This window comes from Bradysia coprophila, unplaced genomic scaffold (genome assembly GCF_014529535.1).
Source record: "Bradysia coprophila strain Holo2 unplaced genomic scaffold, BU_Bcop_v1 contig_324, whole genome shotgun sequence".
Taxonomy (NCBI): domain Eukaryota; kingdom Metazoa; phylum Arthropoda; class Insecta; order Diptera; family Sciaridae; genus Bradysia; species Bradysia coprophila.
In genome coordinates this window covers 2,441,577-2,458,969 of record NW_023503584.1, presented here as the reverse complement: position 1 = coordinate 2,458,969, position 17,393 = coordinate 2,441,577, and the positions used below count along the sequence as shown (strand labels likewise).

The 17,393-nt window shown below is 34.5% G+C and overlaps 1 protein-coding gene and 1 long non-coding RNA gene across 3 annotated transcripts in view; one reads left to right on the top strand and one right to left on the bottom strand.

Moving 5' to 3' along the window:
• Window positions 1-17,393, bottom strand: part of LOC119079434 (diuretic hormone receptor-like) — a 99,144-nt gene that overhangs the window by 42,069 nt on the left and 39,682 nt on the right. The window lies entirely within an intron of this gene.
• LOC119079437 lies at window positions 1,444-2,263 on the top strand. The gene is made up of 2 exons (XR_005088170.1): window positions 1,444-1,622; window positions 1,784-2,263. It is a non-coding gene; the product is annotated as an uncharacterized LOC119079437 (long non-coding RNA).

Here is a 17,393-nt window from a genome sequence, read left to right as displayed (position 1 = left end):
TGATTTTATTCTTCTAGTTAAGTAATTTTGACATCCGAACATCGCGCGTATGTGATAAAATGTTTATAGTGAAATATAGGTAAATATAGCTGTTCAAATATAGGAATTTTCGAAATTTTACTTCGTACGGGGCTTTCGATATTGCCTTCGGCAATTTCTTTGTGCATGATAGCAATAAAAAGAATGGAACGGCTTGACAATCACCAACTCGTCAAAAAAAGCATGTCTCCGAAGTATTAATCTCACTTCCGATGAGGAAACAACAAGTGCGAATGGTGGGACAGGCTGCATTAGCCGTTGGAGCGAATGAAGTGAAATACGAGCGTATGAGTGGAACTGACGAGCGCAAGTTATGAGCGAATAAAGGGAAAATATAGTCGAATGGTGGGACAGGATTTTCCGTTGTTGTTTCCCCATCGCTAACTTCGTCTGGGCTACAATTCGCGAAATTCAAAAAGACATCCAAGAGAAAAATTCTTCAAATTTGACTGAGTCCGTTTGTAACCGCGACTAGGAGACATTTTTTGAGCTGCTCCATAGCACTGTCAAGCACCGAAGCTGACTTTGACATAACTATAGAAGCTGACTTTGACATCACTCAATTCGAAGGCCAAACACACATCTGTTGGCTATTTAAAAAGAAATTTTTGATAGGCATTGTATGAAAAATAATAGCCAACTTTTATCTGTTCAGTTCTCTGTTTGAATGACGTCAAAGTCAGCTTCGGTGGCTAGACAGTGCATTGGCGGCTGTACGTTCAAAGCTTAGAGTTATGCTTGATTTCCACTTACGCCATCTTGCCTCCGTTGAACGAAAACTCTTTTCTTTTGTTCAAACCGTAAACGGAGAGCAAATGGAGCGTACACGGCGTAAGTGGAAATCAAGCATTAGTTTCTCTGAGTGCTCCAGTCTAATTGTCCATTTACGAGTAAGTCTAGTTAATGTTTTTCAGTAGAAATGTTGTAAGTGTGATTTGTTGTCGCACATTTGTGACCTAAATTTGAAGTTTCATTTCTGTCGAATGAAAACACGACAGAGTAAAGTTAACCAGGCAGGAGCGCTGATTTGACTAGGAACCTGAACAATCTAGTATATTTTTTATATTTTATATTTTCTATATTTTTTACAAATAAAATTTTTCAACTTATGTCAGTGTTCATTTGAGTTCATTTTCATACAGTGTATTAGGTCCCTTATTTGTCGTTTCGAAAATGAACCGCTCCTGCCTGGTTTATTTTACTCTGCCGTGATGAAAACAATTACGATCTACTTAGAATGGAATATTTTTTTTACTGAGCAACCAGAAACGTGTTGCAGTTTTATCCACATACCTTCATACAACCTTCAAATTCAGATCAATTGACGTCAATAGGCGTGATAAAAACAAATGCTCCAGGGTATTTAATATAAATTTAAAATTACAATAATTTTGAATTCAGTTCGATTTGAGCTTCTGTTAATTGATATTGTCACGACATACTAAAGTGTTGGTACAACGTCGTGATATTGTAGTTTTTCAAGAGTTTCCTGTTTTATCAAATATAAAACTTTGAGCTGACCTGGGTGATATTTATTGTTCAAATACTTGTTGTGCTGAGAAGGAGAGTAAACCGAATTAATTGTGAGTATAGAACGCAGTGTTTTGAGTTTCAATTCAATGCGGTTGTTGTTTTATGGTTTTGCTGTTCTTTTATGAATAATTCTACTATAAATTCTCGGATCCTCTGAAAATATTGTAGAGATTCTACAAAATTTAAATAAAATTGCAAATCGATTTTTCAGATAATCTCGTCATGCATTCTACCAAAATTTGCATACTCGCATTCGCTGCATTTTTACTAATCGGAATTGTCAGCAGTCAGGGTTCGTGGCAGTCATATGTCGATAGTAATCTGTTGGATGCAGGTTTCATAGAAGGAGCTATTATTGGCAAAGACGATGGTTCCGTTTGGGCAGCATCGCCGAATTTCAATCCGACTGAAAACGAAAGACAAACACTTGTCGGTCGTTTTAATGGTTCTTATGGCTCATTTTACCTGGACGGTCAAAAATATCTTGTTATTAAATCAGATGACCGATCAATTTATGGAAAGAAGGGTGTCGATGGTGCGATTTGCGTCAGAACATCGAGTTCAATTATAATTGCTATTTACAATCACCAATTACAGCCAGGACAAGCGGCTAATATCGTCGAAAAACTTGCTGATTATTTAATTGACAACGGCTATTGATTTAATGAATTAAAATTGTAGACTTAAAAAATCGTGATGGTTTTACAGCTACTCTCTTTACTTTCAATGCAATGGACATAGTTACTTTTAGAAGGACTGGAAGAACTATAGATTGTCGCACTGCTAGTACTTCTCTGGATAAAAAATTGGTAAAAGTGTCTGATAGACGGAATTTTCTTAATAAATCAAACCTTTTCCCAGTAGAATAGTATATTTCGTACCTTGGACTAAAAGTCTTTTTTAGCGAGTGAGAGGTTTCCAGACAAACCCGAAGGCGAGGTCTGGAATCGAACACGTCATATCGCAAAGCAGCTGCTGAAAACAATTTGTTTTCGATTCGTTCGAATAATTGACGTAAGTGCAACTAATTTTTTGCTAGGAACTTGTCAGTTGAAATTTTAGCCTTAATTATGGTCATTGATATGGTCGAATGAAAGGGTAAATAGTACATCAAGAAACGTACAAGAAATGCAAACAATTTGTGAAATCAGAAAAGTGTTCAGCTAAATGACGAAACGATATGCTTAGAATAAAACAGAAGTAATAGATTCAATGATTATACAACGACTCGTTTGTCGGTTCTAAAAGTGTACTCTAACATCCTTGGACACCCAATATAACCCCATATAAACCAGAAGCTATTTTCGATTCATCAAATTTTAACGGTAAAGAAGGGAAGTGCTATTCAAGTAAACAAGTTTTAGCAAAATAACCTGAGCTGTTCCTGAGAACCAGCACCAGCGTTAGCCGGAGCTTGTGGAACAGTGAGGACTTGAGATTTATATTGGAATTCGAAGAGGGACAAATTCTAAGATTTACAGTGTAAAAATTATGGCTCTTGATAATTTCTTCATTGAGCAATAGTAGCTAAAAGTAAAAATGTCACCATGTTGAAAGACTGATATCTCCTTTGCGAAGCAACCGAGGAAGCCTTTGAATGGTGATTCCAGACTAGTTTTGCAAACCCTTTTGAACAGCAAAAAAATTATTTTTGAATCGAAGTTTTTTGTTACATTTTCAGAGATTGCACTTTTAGGCTACCCTCGGTGAACTTTGGACGCTTCAATACCTTACTGGTATGAGTATTTTCCGTCAATAAGGTTGCTCATATGGTAGCTTAGAGTCTCAGCTTTACAACGATACCAAATATGCCATACTTCATGCTGTACAAGAAATATTGATGAACACGTTTTGCATCGAGGTCGCTCTACTCGCTCTACTACTATTTTTAAGCCTCACCGTACAATGCGTGGCACGCGTTTATCCGAATCACCGCATGGCAAGTTGATTAAAGATCCGACGGTATCTTGAATCCCAGCGTACCATTGTTATATGGCACATTTTAGTGTCACTAAATAAGTGAAACCAATTCTGCGAAATTCCGTTTCACTGAGGGGTGGATAAAGTAGAATATTGTCTGTCGTGTCAACCGAAAGAAAAATCGTTTGAAAATTTTTGAAAACCACAAAATCCTCTTATCAGAAAGTCGTCATAAAACCAAACATAAAATTTCAAGAAAATCTTCAAAATGAAACAAATCCTTAAAAACGATGTAAATCGCAGTAAAATAAACTTAATTTTTTTTTTTGACTTAGCGTTCTACAGTCTTAATTGTTCCACGTCGTTGCATTTGTTGTCAACAAAAGAAGCGTAAAGAGTCGACAAGCGCTACTGCTACGTGGAGGAATGCGTGTCGCCCATATAAAACACAAACGAAACCCACAAAAAGTAAAAACTTTTGATGAGGTTAGTTTAATAAAGCTTACAAAATCGTAAAAACGTAGAAAATCCTTCAGAAACTAAGAATCCTTGGAAATCCTAGAAAATCTTAAAAATGAAAATGAAAATCCTTAAAAACAGCTGGAAATATTTGACAATTCAGAAAACCAGTAAAGAAAATCCACAGAAAATCATTGAAATCAACGAAATTAACAAATATATATCACTCGTGTTTCACTAAAATTGGAATTGCCAATTGTATCGTTTACATCGAATCTCTGTGATTTAGACTACATTCATAAAGTATTTTGTACGTAGAATTGAGTTATTCTAAACGTTATCGATTTACTTAAATTATCAACGAAAACGAATGGAAACTTCAAGTGTGTGTTTCTCATTTTTCACAAAAAGCGGTTCTTAGAAAACAGCTGAATACGTATCAAACATTCAAATGTAGTGGCTGCGTACACGAAAACCGTGAAATTCTTTCATAACAGAATGAAATATTTTGTATAAACCTGATGATATTACAGTACCATGGTTAAGTTACACGACAAGTATGCTTCGTAGATGGGTTTGGAACAGAGCCTATTTTTGGTAATTTTCTTTGGAAATTTTGGAAACTTTTGGTAAATTTTGGAATTTTTTTTGAATTTTTTGGAAATTTTAGCAATTTTTGGAAATTTTTGGAAATTTTGATAAATTTTGGAAATAGGCCCTGCTTGGGATTGAGAAACTCACACTCACGAAACATAGGACAATATGTGGAAAAATATGCTGATTCCACTGAGTGTAATACTAAAAATTCAAAAAGATAAAGTGTCTAAATGAAGCTGTTAATAAAACGAAATTTATGTGAAATCAATTCGTAATCAAATTGAAATAGATTCTTCTCAATATGTATACGTAAAATGTATATGGAATATTCGTATGTCGTTGGTAACCCGGTATACCAGGAGAACAAAAATAAAAATAAATGAAAGAAAAGTAAACGAAATTCGAACGACGACAGTAGCATGGAAAAAAAAGTTTAACTGAAAATTTTCCAAATTCACATTCAATTTTCTTCAGGCAATTCAATTCTCTTGTCTTTTTCCCCCGAAATGAAAAAAAGGAAATTCTTTTTCATTTTGACATAGACAATGATGAGATGATGAAAAGCATGAGTGATAGAATAATTACCAAGATATATAAAATATGAACGTTATATACACACCGAGCATGCCTTTGAGGAGTAACATTTCAGTTTATCATAAAGGTTATATCATTACCAATTCAAATACTGTTCGTGGAATATATATTTATAATTGAAATTTGTGAGCACATGAAAAGGACAAGATAAAACATAGAGAGGTATACACCAGGTAAAAGCTGTATGAAACGGGACCGATCATCGTTTATATCCTGCGGAAACGTACGCTATTTGTTTCGTTCAAAAATGTTTCGTGTACTTTCCTCATTTCTCGATTTCAATAAAATTGAACAATGGCAAACTTTGCTGTATTGATTTTAGGAAATGTAAATATATCGGTTACCGTAATCATTCGGAAAAAAAGTGCACAGCAAAATACTGTTCCTCGATTGTAAATCATCAGAAAGACTTGTATAATAGTGTCTGTGGTGGAATGTTCTCTGCTAGTCGACGACATTAAATAATGGAATTCGATGTATAGTATGTCAAAGGTAATCAAATCCTTTGAATGAAAATTTGTTTGATTAGTTGAACTGGTCTTGCATAATTTATAGACGTAGCTGCGTCAAAGGCAATTTGTCCATTTGCACGTACGGATAATAATCCTGTGGATTATTAAACATAATTTAAATCAGTCAGAACAGAGAATTTATAAACCATGGCAATATCGGAAAGTGGTGTTAACGGTTAGTTCTCCGTACTGTGAGTCTAATATCCGTAATTATCGTTTTCTTATCTCGAAGACTACAGTTGTAATGCCGTTACGATTTGCTGAGAATGGCAATTTCCGATAATTGTAATTAATCCGATGTCGTTTCCATGGTGACGCAATTTTCGTAATGCTTTTTCAGTGCTGTCATCAAAATTAAATCCTAAATAACTCGAGAAATTGGAGCTCCTTGAAGTTAAAAGTATGTCGTATCCCGATTTAGAGGGTATATTGGGGGGTAGAACATAGTTTAAACTTCATAGAGCTCGTATTTCTTGATTTATTTAAGATTTAATTTTGATGACAGCACTGAAAAGGCGTTACATAATTTATCAATGATCCTTTAGTACTCGTACGTCAAACGTCAAAAATCCTCTAATTTTTTGTGTGTAATTGCATGCATTGTTTGTGGTAAATCGCACTACTGTCATAGCGAGAGAAATGCATAGCCTATTTTCATTTCATTAGCCTCCAAATATTTTCTATGTTAATGCTAGGAGAAGTGCTATTCTATCAACAATAAAGAATTATATGACAATGCAATCACGCTGCATGCACAAAAAAACATAAAATTCAAAAATCTCAAACTCAATCGTTGGTAATGCAATGAAGGCAATAAATTCCGTCACAAATATTAAATCTTATTAGATTCAGCGACAGATAAAACAGCTCCACCAAAACGATAAAGTATGAAGACCTAATCTAATAAAACTTTGAAGACATTATGTGAGCAATAAGCTGAGACTTTACTAGAAACATGAAGAAATCTAATAAAAGTGAATACAATTGCTAAAAGTTTCCTATGTGCAGAATGAGCACCAGCTGAATATCACCAGCTGGTATATAAACAAAAACACTTTGTACTGTAAACAATTCAAAGACAACCTACATGCAGTGCATTTCTACGTTAACGTCATCTATGCGCACACATAAAACGTATGAATGAAGTAAACACTTTGTTAAGAATGTGTTTTGATTGTTTATCATACAATAAGTGTGTGTTAGTAGATCCAGCTGGTGATATTCAGCTAGTGCTCATTCTGCACATGGGAAAGTTTTAACAATTGTATAATTTTCTCTGGTCTCTGTCTCTGGTCTCTCGATCCACAAATTTACAAGAACAACTCATCATTCTACGAATACACTGGTATTCAAATGAAATGAAAGCTTTTGAACATCTTTTGTTACATTTTACCTCGCATATATTTTGCATTATTGGATAAAGCAGACCGAAAGTAATAGAAAAAAAAAAACCTAACGACATCGAGACTATTATGAATGGAAACTCTGACTCGGTATTGTACACTTAAATTGAATGATTACGACGATTATACTATTTTTTCCGAATCGACCTAATTCTATTTGTATGTGTGGATCAGAATGATTTGTTATATTCTATGTACAATAAACCCACGTCAGATCCAACTACATTTGTTATCTTAAGCACAATGAGTAAATCAAACAGAAATAAAACTACCAACAAAACCGAATCAATTAAACATTAAGTTATTTAAGTAAAAGTTGTTTCAACATAATTTAGTATCAAAATACCTCTGCTGCTCGAAAAACATACAACTTGATATGTCTTCCATAAATCCGTTTCTTTAATATACTTACATACGAACGATGAACGTGCTTATACAGACACAACGTATTATTATTTCACATTCATTTTAGGGTTATTTACTGAGTATGAGATAAAATATTAATTATAATGGAAATCTTGATTCAAACAATGACTGTGATGGACCTTTCTCATATGTTATATCCAAACACTTGATATATGTAACACCATTTCAGAAACTGTTATGGGCAAACTGTTTCATGAAATGATATGGTCATCATTGCTTTTATATTATGAAAATAGAACCGTTCAGTACCATTTGCCTAAGATATCAATGGAAACTTTATTTTCTAAGCAAACATAATCAGGAGTGACGAAACATATTGCTGTTAGTTATTGGATACTAGCGTCCAGTCCAATTAAACTTACTGTAGTTTTATTACATTGAAAACCCAAATGAACCTAAATTTGACTTTAGGCAACGAACTTCAAGCAAAAGTGATCAAAAGTCGACAGCTGTCAAATAGATATCTGTTTTGTTTGAAATATTTTTTTTGCAGATATGTGACACACTGTCAAGTCTCAGTGTTACATTACCCTATTTAAAATACCACTCATGCTTGAAGTGCCTTGAGTTAGGCATAAATGTCAAATGTGAGGTCTATTTTACGCAAACAAAATTGCATGTGTTGTGTTGTTTAACTCACACAAAGTAAACAAGCCTCCTGAAGGAAACACAGGGTCTACCATGAGTTCATTATACTTGAAATGATTTCCGTGTTAGCAATAATGCCATGCGTTGGGTGTATTTTGGTGTCGCTGTGTGAATTTACAACAATGATTTTTGGTGTGTAGTGCCAATCAAGGCTGTATACTTTGGGGAGGTCACGCAGACCGCCATTTTATTAGATACGCGGGAACACACCACTTCTGATGATTTTACATGTAAAAATTTTCACCACATCATCAAGACGACGAGAATCATCAGAGTAGGTGAATTTTTGTATGAAATCGGCCATTTTATCATCAACTGTGGTGTGTAACCCGCGTATCTGTATCTGCGTGACCTCCCCAAAGTATACAGCCTTGAAAGTATACAGCCTTGGTGCCAATACCCTCTCTAGCAACTAAACTAGGAAAATTAAGGTGGTAAAACTTTACAGTGTATTCTGTCATAGAAAATTTTACACTTTTAAAAATAATTTAATTGAAGTATGAGCAGCGATTTCATTTTTTATGTTGAAAATATTACGTCTTGATTAACCATTTCGGTGTTCGAAAATGAATAATTTGTGATTGTGACGTGTTTTTTTGTGTGTTGCTCCGTTATTTTGGTGTGCAAAAATGAAATAAAGTTTAAAGTTTGTCTTTTTCGAGTGACGTCAATATTGCTTTAAAAAAGAGCGCGGCACGGCAACTCTATTACAAGAAAAAGTCAGTGTCACATTTGTCAAAGTAAGGTGGTATTTTGACTGCGTCAAAACGAAGTTTGGTTGCTTGAGAGGGTATTGGTAGTGTGGGTACATAGTTTAAAAATAGAGCAAACTATAGTAGAATGGTGTGCTTTGAACCAGTGATCATGCCCGCACGTTAGTTAGCGGGCGTGACGCAAGTCCACTACCAAAAATGTTTTTTAAAAAAATTTTTGGGGATTAATATTGATATGTAGATTTTAAAAACGATTATTAGCCCTTAAAAAACCCACCCTTAACCCCTCCACCCCTATTCAAAGTTTTCAATGTAGAGGCAACTTGAATGAATTATTTTGAAATGATTTATTCACCTATCGTGGTGATATATAGCTCAAATGAAAGAGGAAGGTTCAAGCTTTTTTTCAGGATCCTAAAATTTTCCAATTTTCCACACATTTTCCAATTTTGTTTCAGGGGTAGTTATGAATTTGCAAGTTAAATTTAAATACCTTCCAAAGTTTGTCTTGAAAATGAAAATTTCTTTTTGGATTATTGTTCAGTATTTAATTTGCCACTACTTTCCCGAAGGAACCTCTTTTGGATTTTTCCAAACGTAGCGGCCAGGTGCCATTATTGTATTAAATTTGAGTTATTTTTAATGAGATTTTTTTTACAAAAACATAGCTAACGCCGACCCGTACGAAACACCTATTCGTATCAAGAGCCTTTAATGTGAAACTCTTCATTTCTCTTACTTCATTTTCTTCTCTGCTGAAAAACTATTCTCCCTTTAAAATCAGTTACATTATCCACTCTTTGCCGGAGGCAATATAGACAGCCCCGTACGAAGTCAAATTTCAAAAATTCCTATTTAAACAGCTATGTACCGCTATATTTAACTATATTTCACTATAAATAAACATTTCACAGATAAATATATGCTATTATATAGCTCTATATGCCTGTATATAGCTCAATATAGGTAGGTATATATAGATGTCCATATATGGAATCCCTGAAACCCCACACACATAACTAATTGTTTCCATGTTAACAGAAACTATCTAAGTACAAATTTTCCCACTTTATATCGTTTTTACTAAAATCCAATATGGCCGCCGGCAGCCATTTTGTTAGGAGACCGGAAATAGTACCGACGCTTTACATTCGTTAATACCTTTCAAACAAAAAAAAATTCATGAAATTCGGTCAAAATTTACTCGAGATATTCTCAAAATACAACACGTTCACTGTACTTCCGAGTAGCCAGATAATAGCTCACTTCAAGAGACCTAGCTCACGCTCCGGAGAACATAATTTCATGAACTTTTTTTTCCCTGATTGGTACGGTCAATACCTATCTAATAAAGTGAAAACAGACGAAATATGTTCAAATTTGTCCGACCTACAAGCAAAAACTGCTTGCCGCCCTGTGCCTGTTTCACACCAAGGGGTCTAACTCACGAGTCGGTCATCCGATTTCCACTTTTTTTTGTCGATCGGTATTGTAAATACCTTTTATTTGACGTATCACTTACAAGTTTAACGTTTAAATGTCCGGAGAAATCTTCGAAAAACCGTAAAGCACTTATTGGGCCACAACTCGGGAGGGGTCGATCCAAAATCACTCATCTTCGAACTTAGCCTGTCTTTTGACATTACCAAACGGGGAAAAAAAGAATTTTCAAAATCGGATGCGTTTTACTCAAGTTATCGTGCAGACAGACAGACGGACAGACGGACATTTTTTTTTTTCGCGGATTTGGCATCTCTAGACAACCACAATCGGTTTCCCCTTACTCAGGTAGTCCAATTCGACGTGTTACAAACGTATGCGTAAACCTATAAGACCCCAGTACTTCGTACGGGTCTAAAAAACTTTTGATCATATTTTAACTTAAAATTGTAAAATAGTAAAATAGTTGGTTTTCAAATTTAAGGACAGGGTTAGGGTAGCTCATTTGTTTTTATTATGCCAATTTGTTACCCCTAATAAACTTTGACCTAAACTGTAACTCTCGCACTCAGCTCCAATAGAAAATAATTAACATCATCATAAAGCTGCATATCTCAGCTTTACGAAGAGACCAAACACTCGTGAACGTGAACTATTGAAGAAATAAGTATTTCAAAACTCGGAATAAAAGTGAAGTGTCACGTTTTCGTGTCTTCAATGACCTTGGCTTCGCCTCGGGTCAAGATTATACGGTTTTCGAACTTCCGAGACTTTTACCAGGGCAGGCGGCAGTGACAATACGCAACGCTTGAGAACGCTTGAACTGTAACGCCTGCAACATCCTAATCTTCATCAGACAGAAAAAGTATGTGTTTGAGTTGGAAATTCGTTACGTTTTGGTTTTGGCAATAGTTATTTACGTAACAAGGGGACGAGCTACGTACAAAACTTTTCATGTCGGTGTTGGCGAATGTTGATTTATATTCTGTAGCCTGGTCGAAATTAGCTGTTCTAACGATGGAAATGATTGCTCTGCACTATTTGGTCCACCAACGGAATGGAAATGTAATTGAATTAAAACTTTATATCGAGTGTTAGTTATCATGCGGGTGAACGTTGTATGAAAGTTTGAAGTTATTTTAGAACACCACAAAGTCATCCATTCTACCCGGTTTATCAGTCAGTATATTATGCGGCAGACATTTTAACTAACAATTCATTATATTACTGAACAGAATTAACGCCTTGCTTAACTCTTCTGTGCAAGTTTTATTTATCTTTTGCAAACAATGAACGACAAAGAGCTTTTATATTTATCTACAAGCGGAGTTCATGTAAAAATAGAATAATACAAAAAAATGTTTGTAGGATGTAGAGCTTGCCGGCTCAGAATAACAATTCATAAAATGAAAATTAACGTGCAGTATATATCAGCTTCCGAGGAAAATTTGTTTACATTCGCAGTGTGATGATAAATGATTTATCATAATAGCAAGACTTGGTTCATGCTAATGAGATACTCTCAGCTTCGGATAAAAGAAATTATTTTTTGTAGGATATGTACCCACGCACTCTAACTGTTAATTATCTCATCATGCCGAGGGTTGTGCAACCGTCTTGTGCGGTGACACTAAATTTTTTTTCAGACAGATTTCTGTTTTGAAGTGTGACAAACTTTCAGATCTTGTAGAGTTTGTGTCATCTGTTATCGAGAGCAAGCACATAAATGAACAGTAAACGGTGGTTGATGACTTAGTATTTGTCACAATATTGAACTTAATGAAGTAGAAGATTTTATATCAATCTTTTGAAAATACGCACATCAAAAGAAGTAAAAGATACGATAATCCAACACTGAACACCAACTCGTACGTGAGACTTTCGAGCCCAGTATAACGATAATATCTCATAAAAAACGGAACGCAAGGTATCATCCTTTAAGCATAATTTGTTTTCACTCTAATTTATTACGACAACACGACCAGATTCAAGGCCAATAAATATTCTAAACTGGATGAGATATGCGTTGATTTATAGCAAAAATTATTCCAGCAGCTTAACTTTCAAAACATTTACCAATTTCGCTACATCGTGTAGAAAGTTTTACGACCGTTTTATTACCACTCATACTGTGGGATCATCTGATTCAATGTACTACATACCGAATAACTGGTTCAGATAGAACGCAGGAAGGGAATAAAACTATTCCGTTAGCTTAGTTTTAAATTTATTCTGTTTAACAGAAGCGCTCAATTTAGATTTTACCATTTATACAATGCGAATATAACCCCGTTGGTTAGACTTGTAGAAGATAAATAATAATAAAAAATTCAGTTAAGGAGAATCCTTTGAAATTTGATTTTTATTTATGAGATGCTTTTTTTCCTGATACCATTTCATTTCTTACACAATTGTGAATTTCTGCAAATTTTGTACATTGTATTACAATAATGTAAGAATATAAATTACATTGTTGATGGCTGTTGATATATGAAACCATTACGATTTATAACATACCCCAACCCGTACCTTTGTTTTTTTCTTTCTCGTTTTGTTTTAACTTGGGTAAAAAATTACGTTGTTGAATGTTGATGTTGTTAACAATTCCGTTTAGTAAATAAATCATTTTCAGTTTTTTAATATAAAATAATATTGTTTGGTTGAGTTTTCAAAAGCTTTATTTTGCTAAATTGAAAAAAAGGAAATTGCAATTCGTTGAAGAAATGGAGCTGTAACGACCGGTGTATTTTTAATTTAAATCCACTGTGACCAAGAGTTGAATGTTTTTTCATCTCAAGTTTTTTCGTTTTTATTTAACTTTCTGGTATAAAGTAACAAGCCATATGCTTTCATACTTAAGGCCTTTCTTAAATTACACAGGGCAAAAGAAGTGGTATGAAGTAGTACGTATTCATTGATTACTAGTCAAGCAAACATCAATGAGTGGATTAATTGCCTAATGAACACTCCTCCATAACGAAAAAGAAGTTTTTTTTTCGAAATGCACCCATAAACTAAGAATGCACATCGATTCAGGTAAGGCCAGAACAGCATTCAATAAAATCCATCGAGTTCCTTCCCCTTACAAAATTTTTCTTCTCATTAAATTTCATATGAAGAGAGTTGTGCACTAATCGTCACAAAAAAACATTTCCCAAATAACAAATATTCTCTCCTCATCCTCTGAAACCGTTTTGTTACAAAAGTTCAGTGAGTGGACATATTTTGATCTAAGTTATAGTTTATCCTATAGTCAGACGTCATACCTTTCGCTTTTGCAAATCAATTTGTTAACCTGTTACAGACATCTGTCATCTGTTTTCGACAACGGCAGCAACGACAAGCTCTGACTCATGAGATGTTATAGAGCAAAAAGTATGTTCAAAACAAACGAAGTAAAAGATTTCTGAAATCAACCTCTGAAAATCTTCGATCAAATGAAGTAGTAGCTTGTATAGTAAAACTGTTAATATGCTTGCCATCTGTGACAGGTTAATCAAATGAATTATAGTTTTCATTTTCATAAATTTGCCTTCATTCACGTTCGTCCTATCAAAGAACACGGATGGTGACAAGGTGCGTTGGATAGGTCTCGGTGCCCTGACTATGGAGCACACTTCCATTCGTCCCAGTCACGTCTGTGTGGAGAGGAGCCTCATTCAAATTAAAGAAAATTAAAGAAAATGTAAGGTAGCTGGACATCCTCAGTTCAAATAACAAACTGCATCGGTCTCGATCACCTATCTGTCGTTGGACCACAAAATTTACACCTTTAAATGAAACCCACACTCGCCCGCGTGGTGTTTCATGGCATACTCCTCATTGAAAGGCCTACATCCAGTAAATGTTTTAAAAGATACCACAGAGGCAACTTCACTTTGAAATTCGATGTTGAAATTGGAAAGAAAAGAAATTTTACCGGTCAACTAGTAAATTGTTATATCATGCACGCACGTTAGTAAGTAAGGTGTTCCGAGGTTAGTTCCTAAATTTTGAGATGAGAGATGATTCCTCTGGCACTTCTTAACTTCCACCGGAATTTTCGGTGGATGGACGCAAGTCCCTGTTTCTACTTACAAAATAACTGATATCGCTGAGGGTGACGCTTTCTGCGCCTCAACGCAAAAGTTGACCCAAAAAATTTAAGAAAGAAAACTTTGGAAAAAATTGCGTCACATGTGTCAGATGATTCAGGACATATTTTTCCCTATTTTAACTATTTTCCTAACATTAGTTTCCTCAACATCTGCCACTTGTGACGCAATTTTTGCTAAAATTTTCTTTCTTAAATTTTTTGGGTCAATTTTTTGATGATAAAACTTTCGCGTTGAGGCGCAGAAAGCGTCACCCTCAGCGATATCAGTTATTTTGTAAGTAGAAAGAGGGACTTGCGTCACACTTTCACCCTTTAGGATTTTTTGGGGGATAGGAAAACACGGTAGACGGGAGAGTTTTTGAAAAGTTTGAAATTAGGTCTTCTTCATGTTTCTATGTGTAGGTAGAGCTATACTCATTTTAGAAACCGCAGAAATTTATATAAAATACAAACACTGTTGACATTTTATTTGAGTTTCTTAGGCGTGTTATGTGAAGTTTTACAGACATTTATGCAATCTATCCGCATGAAAGTTCAAGATACATATCTGCTACTTTCCACTTTTAAATTACCCCGTTCTGTCAACGAAGTTTTTATTAAATTGAAGAAAATGTTTGACGCTCTATTTATTTCTGTGGTTGATAATCTAAAATGAGTAACCCTAACTACACATAACAACACGAAAGAGACCTAATTTATTTTATTCAAAAACGTGAAGAAAGTTAACTTAAGAGGCTCCGAGCGTTCAGCTCAGACAAACCAAAAATTGAAGAAAAAACAGCAATATTTAGGAACATAAATCTGTACAACTAAAGTAGGAAAACACATTCTGATGAGGGGAAATACTTAATTTGGCCTTACTTTACCGAAATGTGGTCTCACATTATCACTTTTTAGAGTTCTATTCAATTAATTTTGCTATTTAAATCACCTCTGCAAGAGTACAGAATTTAAACTTTAGGTACACACTTCTATGCAATCAAAACTGAAGACTCGGAACTTCTTAACTGCACGGATCCAAAACTTTACCTCAAGTTTTTATAGTAGATTACATTGGATGCTGCGGAGGTAGTTCATTACATGATGGATCAATTTCGTGATACGAGCCGAACTCACAGGTGTGGTTATAAGCAACAAGCTTTGGAAACGGTTATTTTGACAAGTGTAGAGCCGAAGGCGAGGTGTGCAACTACACGAGTCAAAATAACACTGTTCCAGTAGACAACTGGCAGACTCTTACATATCAAAAGATGATTCTAAATTAATGCACAATTTCACAACATTTATGTCGCACTATTTCATTCACTGCCAGACTAATACTAAACATAAAAACTACCGATACAACAAAACCAACAAAACAATCTGTTGTTGCATTGAAACGTTTAAAAACGAATCTAGTCTGCTGATGAAATCAGCTCACACTCCTTCATTATATTAATCCCGAAAGCATCACTGGCAACACTACTATTTTGGTGACATGTTGATGAACTACTTTGACTGTTTTGTTTTTGTGAAGTGCTAGATTCATATTTTGTGTAATATTTGTCGATTTTGGTGGTGTTACAATAAATTTTGCTGTGAAGTTAAGTGAATACATGATAATAAAAGTAAAAGTGTTGAGCGTTTTTGAAAATAAGTGAAAAATGCAAAAATAAAATTGTGCGGCCATAGGTGTTCGTCGAAGTTGAAAAAATTGAAATTATGGCTATAGACAAAATGGCCGTCACTTTTATTTTTGTGTTTTTTATTTCATTTTTTTCGAAAGTTTTTAATGAATTTGCTTAGATTGGTGTGCATTTAATTCAAGAGACAAAGTTTGTGATATCAAAACTAAAATAAGATCGCGAGTGTTGTTTTGATTCAAGTGCTAAAGAATATTTCATGTGATACATTTTTGCTGATAAGTAATGAAATTCTGCTGGTATGTAACGAAAATCTCCTGATATGTAATGAATTTTCATATGAATATTCCTTCACTTGTGATGTAATGAAAAAGTTCCCATATGTAACGACCGCTTTCCGCGGGTGGGAAATGTACGTGTAACAACAATATTCCGGGTGGATAGGCAAAATTATATATTACACACTTGTCACGAAGAAGTCGAGGCTTGCCGAGACTGATAGTGACAAGTGTGTACTCTATTTTATCACATGTGATAAAATAAAATACCTCACTTGGCAATGTGAATTAGGTATTTTTCGGCATGTCGGTCGGCCATCTGTATACCTACAGTAAGACGTTACCGAGAAAATAAGTTTACATTGTAATGACAACGGGGGATAGAAACAGGAAGTAAACGAAAATAGCCCCCAGTTGGGGTCAAGAATGTATGAATTTTACGAGTAATATGGCAACACAAATTTATTTGATCACAACGAACTATGCGGAATATAATACCGGACGCATGTGAAAATAAAATCCGTATTTAACCAGCGTATTTACTTGTTATGTTTGGTACAAATAAGTGTTTTGACTTTATGGCGTGTTTGTTGTTTTTAATTTTGTTTTGCTTTCCAAAAATAACAATTTCGATGCCAATAACTTATTTGAATTAGATTTTGAAGTGTATTCAACGAAACAGGAACAGCAAAAAAAGAAAAATACAAAACACACATTCAGTGCATGGTTTCGATTTATGATGGTAAAATCTCAAAGTATAATCACAATCAGTATACAATAAGCAATATATAGATCGATCGAGTATACGTAAAGAATGATTTTCCAACGAAAATATGTTACAAACTTCAAAAGAACATCCATGCTATCAAGTTTTAATTTTTATTTTTTTATTTTCTGCTCATTTTATTTTTATGTTTTCAGGCGATATTACCTACCTATGCAATCAGTAAAGCGAAAAAAATTGGTTGTAAAAATTTTATAACATAAAATGTGAAGCTAGAAAATCTCCTGATTATTCACGTTACAGTCGAAACAATTTCAGAAGTTGTGCTTCTTGTGCGTACACAAATTTTCCTAAAAAATTTTTTAGTCAAATTCATAAGTACATGGAAA